Raw genomic sequence first — 6,000 nt, forward strand, 5'->3', positions numbered from 1 at the left:
ACTTTCCGTAATAATGTTGCGATACTTTCTGAGGAGTGCCCGAATGCGGTGGTGGGCAACGTGCTCGAAAAGTATCGAAAGAGTGCCATTTTGCAGAATTAGGGTGTTCAGACGGAGCACAGGATAGTGCGGGTACTCTCCGCGTAACGTCAGCTCATTAAGCAAGTTATTAAGCTTTGTTTCCTGAAAGGCGCCGAATCAGCACTCCTCAAGTCCATCCGACACAAGCCTGATGGTCTCATCGCCGAGATCGATAAGGGTGTGGTTGAACCGGGTGGCGCCCGTCGTGACGCCCGCCAGCGTAAATTCTGCCACGCAGCCGGATTGTCCTGCCAAAAGGGTGGTACCCTAACCGCGACTGCCGCCAGCGGCGGTATCGCACCTTCCGCGGTCTTCATCTCGCGAGACATATTTCATCAGAGTCAGGGGAGCGGAAAAGGAGAACGGACAAAACACCAGAGTGGACTGTGGCTCCAAACGAATTTGCGTCCATCGATGCAGAAATGACACACAGGTCTGGCAAAGATGGGAGGGAGCAAATATAAAAAAAAACAAGGAACTCCCGCCGACCGAAGCGGAAAATAGGAAATAAAAATAATAATGAATCAAAATAAATGAAATGAAATCGATACCAAATTCAGAAAATAAATGAATAATAAAAAAATTGAAGGAAATGAAATGAAGCTGCTCCTACTGACTACAGACCGTCTCCTCAAGGATGCTAATTGGCAGTACCTCAAAATCGTGCCCTAGATGAGGTACAACTTTCTGAATCCCGATCATCGTGCACTGGTATTAGATGAACTGGCAGTTGCAAGGCTCCTTTACTGTGTCCAAGCTGTTCTCGAATTTCGTTAGCAATATGATCAGCTTGCCAGCTTGTTGGTTTGCTTCTAAAAAATCAGATTATTAGTTTGTAATGTAATATTGACGAATGTGTGACGTTATGTTGTTTGTCTGTTTCTAAAAATCCGATTATTAGCTCGTAACGTAGTATTGATGAAAGCATGGTATCATACGAAGATCCAGTTAGCACACAACTGACCGCGACCTACGACCTGCGACCGTGACCAACCGTTCGAATGCACGACAATTTGATAAGAAACTGCTTTCCATTAACCATGAGTAACAGTAAATTTTTCAATCAATTTATCTTCGAGGCAGAAGCCAGACTTAGAATCTATTTGCTTTCCGATAGTGCAAATCTCAATTCAGATTTCAGCCGTATATCCATATTACTTGTTCAAAGCTTCAACTAGTCTGCGAGAGACTATGTTCATATATTTAGAACGTTTGCACTAGTTCGACCGTATCACTATTTTTCTTTTTCCCGTGCCAACTGTTCACTTCTACGGTACGGGACCGCGAAAACTCCTAGTCACCGATGCTAACAGTCACATTAAATATAAACGAGTTAATTCATCAGTAGTTTGCAGGGTCACCATTTTGGGGATCCTCTTTTTCCCCCCAAAAATCAAAACATACATTTATGGTTTACTTTCTTCTTGATTGCACTAAATTCATTACTTTAATCATCCTAATCTCTTTCATCACAATTAGGTACAATTCTTCTCAAGAAGAGCATATTCCAAAGATGGCCTTTCTCTGGCCAGCGGACGATACTTGAGTGAGTGATTGAGACTATTGAAAAATGTCATTCTTGACATTGGTTGCCCAGTCAATTCGTCAGCTGTTTCTGCGGCCACTGAATGCAGCGGCCGAAGTGAATTCATAATGGCGCCTAGGTTCTCACCTCCGATGTGCCGCCACAGTGTGTGGGATGCATTACTGGTCCCCACTCGATTGCGGCACATCGTATCCAAGGGTGGGCAGGGGAAATTTTCCATATATCTGCTGTTATCACGTCTGGATAAGTAATTTATGCTTGAGTCTGTAAGGAGTCTTATTTCTGTTGGCAAATAGTTCGCACCTTGATTGATCACTAGGTGAACATCTCTTTTCGAGTCATCACTTTAAACAATTTTATTTTGTTCTGAGCTTCCAGGCTCAACGGAGTTTCCCGAAATCTAGAGCAATTCTTACATAGACCAGGAACCAAAGACAAAGGAAGGAACTTCGCACACAGAGTGAAAATTATGCGGCGTTCCTTCAGTTTCTAATTAATCTAATTTCCTAGGCACCGGAGAAAAGCCTAGGTCCTAGGAATTACCATTTTCTTCTCCCTCCGGGACGAGCCAGTCAGCATCCGCGTCTGAATCTAAGGAAAAGTTCTTATAAATTTGCCTACGTTGACCTTCCTAATGTTTTAGAAACACACGTTGGAATGTTGCCTAATTACCCCGTAGCAAAGTGTACTGATGCCTGTCAGCTTTTCTGCTAGCAATTTGTGATGCTATGTGATTGAACGCGTCAGGAAGAAGACAAGATTGTGCTCTAACAAGGACATACATTTCTTTACCTTCATCTTCCAAAGCCCGGAACCTGCTCCTAAAACAAATAAAGTAATTCCACAACTTATCACAATTTGCATGTCCAAAGTACTTCCTTGTAGAGGTCAGCCTTCAATGCAAACCTAAAACTGAAATAAAGGAATTATAGGTCCTGCTGGTGCTTCCGTAAGAAGAAGAGTCTCTTTACAGAGTTATCTACAGATATGCAACGAGCTCCTCCTAATAGATATCTACTGTAGTCAAAATACAAGATACTTCCAGAGAATTACATAATCAATACCTCCAAACAATGAATCGTGTCCCTCCATTCCGTGAGAAGATCCTCACTCTCTTGCATGCATGCTAATAGGTACAACAAAGGTAATTGGAATGACATCGACTTTATGCACATTCTTCGTGACATACGAGCGATCCCAATGCGCTTATCTCGATAATGTTTTTATGCCTGTGCGACTAATTGTCGTTGCACATTCGCAACTTCAAACCTCAGACTCCATAAACCCTCCAAAGTCTCGAACTTGAGCCTAGCCTGCCTTGAGATTCCAGCATCCCTGCTGCTATCCATTTGTTTATAAATTTCTTATTTACGATATATACCCACTGATGACCGAAGTTCGTCGTGTCGACTCGAACCATTGAACATTTCCACTGAAAAACCATTGGCGGCTGCAACAGCAGCAGCGGCGACGTAAACAGTGGTCCAGAAATGGCATCATCCTGTGACCGCGTTGCGACAAGAATCTCTACAGAAGCCAAAAAACGTGTTTGAAACTGAACATCACACAGGTAACAACTCATATGTTACGTTTTCAGTTTATTTGGTGGCAGAGTTACCACTTGGGTGAACCTAGGTCTGTACTAGCTGGGGGTAGGCAGTAAGTGGGCTAACACTCTTCTAAATCATAAGTTTAAGCCAGCTTCAAAATTGGGTTAAAAAGCGAATTCCTACATTCTCCAAATTTTAAGGAATTTAATATTATCCTGCCATATTCCTTGAATCATCCATGCAACGCTGGCACCATTGTCGCACCACCTAATCCAATATCGATGCAACATTATATATGAAAATTTCAACAAGTTTATGACGGGTTCAAAGCAAAACATCAGCCCATAAAGATCTCGACGAAACCAAGAAATGGTTGCTGATCATCTTCATTCCTTCGTAGATTTTACTTTCATTTCGTGCTTCGCGAGGTCTCCGAGTCACCTCAGTCCCAGGACGAAACATAGACTACAAGTTATCAATTAACAATCTGAAGCATGAAATCCAATAAACATTTCACAGATCCAGCAAACAGCCAATAACTTCACCTCAACGTATTAATAATTACGGCTTGTATCTGATATTTGTTCGTTTATAATTTTGTCTTTTAGATGTTTTATACGTGTGGATAATGCGCTCGTGGTCTAAGGCCGGGGGACGCTAGAGTGTCGTACAACGAAATGCGAAGGGTCGCGTTCAGGTTAGTCGTCAATTGAAAGTTATGAAGGCATGCATGAAACAATTTTCCTTGGAATTTACCTTACGGATATATTGGCGCTGACTGGACAGTTGTGTCTTAAGCTGAAACTATTCTTGGGGATAAATCTAGAACTTAGTCGCAAAGACATATGTATGTGCGGTGAACTCACAAGTTCTGGGGACTCCTTGGCTGGAACCTAATCAATGATTTATCTTTATTTGCAAATCTGGTCTTGCAAGAGTCACGGAATATGAAAACCATATCAAATTTCAATTGTTCCCAGGGCATGAGGTAGTGTTCCTTCGCTTGGCAGAGAAATCAAGAAATATGGGAAGGCCAGGAAGTATATTTTGTGGAATGCCGCCTAGGAGCTGGGTGCAGATATTTTATCGATTCATATTGAGGCGTATTCTATGCCTGTGGCTTATAAACAATCTAACGTATATGTGTATGGACCTTCTCTTATAGAGTGCCAGTTCTCCAATTGTATCTGATTTTATAGATATAAGCGAGGATCTAGAAATGCAAGAGTTCACCTTGTCTACCATGGATGGTTCCAAGAAGCGGAAAGCCTTCTTTCTCGGCTTTAACAAAAGACTTCAACTGCGCACTAAAATCAGTAGTACGAGTACTTAGTCGAATTGACGGCTCCTGTGTTCAAAACCGAGGTTCACGTTAGAACACAGGAAATTGAAAGTATCACCTTCTACACCCTTAGAGTATCCTCAAAACTGATTTCAAAGGGAAATCGCAGACCTTGGCACTTAAAGTAACACAAACCCTTTAGAAGACTAGCAAGAAGTTCTCATTGGTCGCTTGTCATTGTAGCCTTATGCAAATGGCCAGGCTACGTCTTTTGTAGTTTCTAGAATCACATTAGCATCTCTCCCGGAAACTTCTCTTTGGGCGAATTTAAAAACTAATTCCTTCGGATTCTCGATACGAATTGAGTAATAAAAGTCGAACATTTTCAAACATGCATCCATCAGAAATTGAATCCTGACCATTCCTTCAGAAAATTCGTCAGTGTGCTGGCTGAACTTTTCTAGTGCGCCTTTAGGAAGACTTCGGATGTACTCCGGGTTGTACTCCAAGATGTACGAGTTAATGCTATAAAATCGTATGGAAAATATCATCAGGCTATCCAGAGTAAGACCCCAAATTTCCACCACTCTTTCAAGAATGCCATTTTCATTCACTTTGAAAAAAAATGGTCGTGTGTGAGTGAGTGGACTTTCCACAGTACTTGGTGAAAACTTACCTCAAAGCAGGTGCACAAATTATCTTGGTCTGAGGTTGACGAAGCAGTCAATTATTCCAACTAGGTTACTTGTGTCTTGCATAAAGAAGACAGGAGTTTCAGGATAACTAAACAACTATTCCGAGTTGACTATCGTTAACTACGAAAACAGATCTATGTATACCTGAAGCTTCCTCAATTAGCAACTATGAACCCTTTAAATCATCCTGAGTGCGTTCGTTGCGGGCGTACTAGCTAGGTCAGGGTTGTGAACCAGATCCATGTTATATCCATGCTTAATCTAGTGCACCTTGAATTGAATAGCGGCTGGAGCTGGATTCTGAAATTCGACATTGTGTATTAGGTGTAACATAAACTCAGCCAAAGATCAGGTGTTAACTCCAACAGGATTATAAGGATATCCCATTTATTCGCAAGTCTAGCAAACTATACTGGATGCTAAAAGAGAATTTACAATGCCTGAACTTCCTAAAAGGCGATATCTGCACACCTAACTCCAGTCTCACGACGAAAACTAGGAACTAGAAGGATGGTTCTTCAGGAGATGTTTGCCCAAATTTTAGCCCTTACAATTTATGTAGTTTTCGGAGAGTAGAGCACCTGTCACTGTTCATCTGGTCTCACGATAGAACTCACGATCTTTTTGTCCATAAAGGTATATTCTAACCAAACTGCTCCACTACGTGCTTACTTGTGATAGATGGTGGAGTTTTCAGACGAACTTTACAAATCACCCCGCGTCAGTTCAAAGATAGAGAGTCCCTAAACCAATGAATCAGATTTATTTTCTGATAGATCAATGCCAATCTGCCACATAGTGCCTGAAAAGGGAAGGCATATAAAGGTTGAAATACTCCTATAAGGT

This window comes from Hermetia illucens, chromosome 4 (assembly GCF_905115235.1).
Source record: "Hermetia illucens chromosome 4, iHerIll2.2.curated.20191125, whole genome shotgun sequence".
NCBI lineage: Eukaryota > Metazoa > Arthropoda > Insecta > Diptera > Stratiomyidae > Hermetia > Hermetia illucens.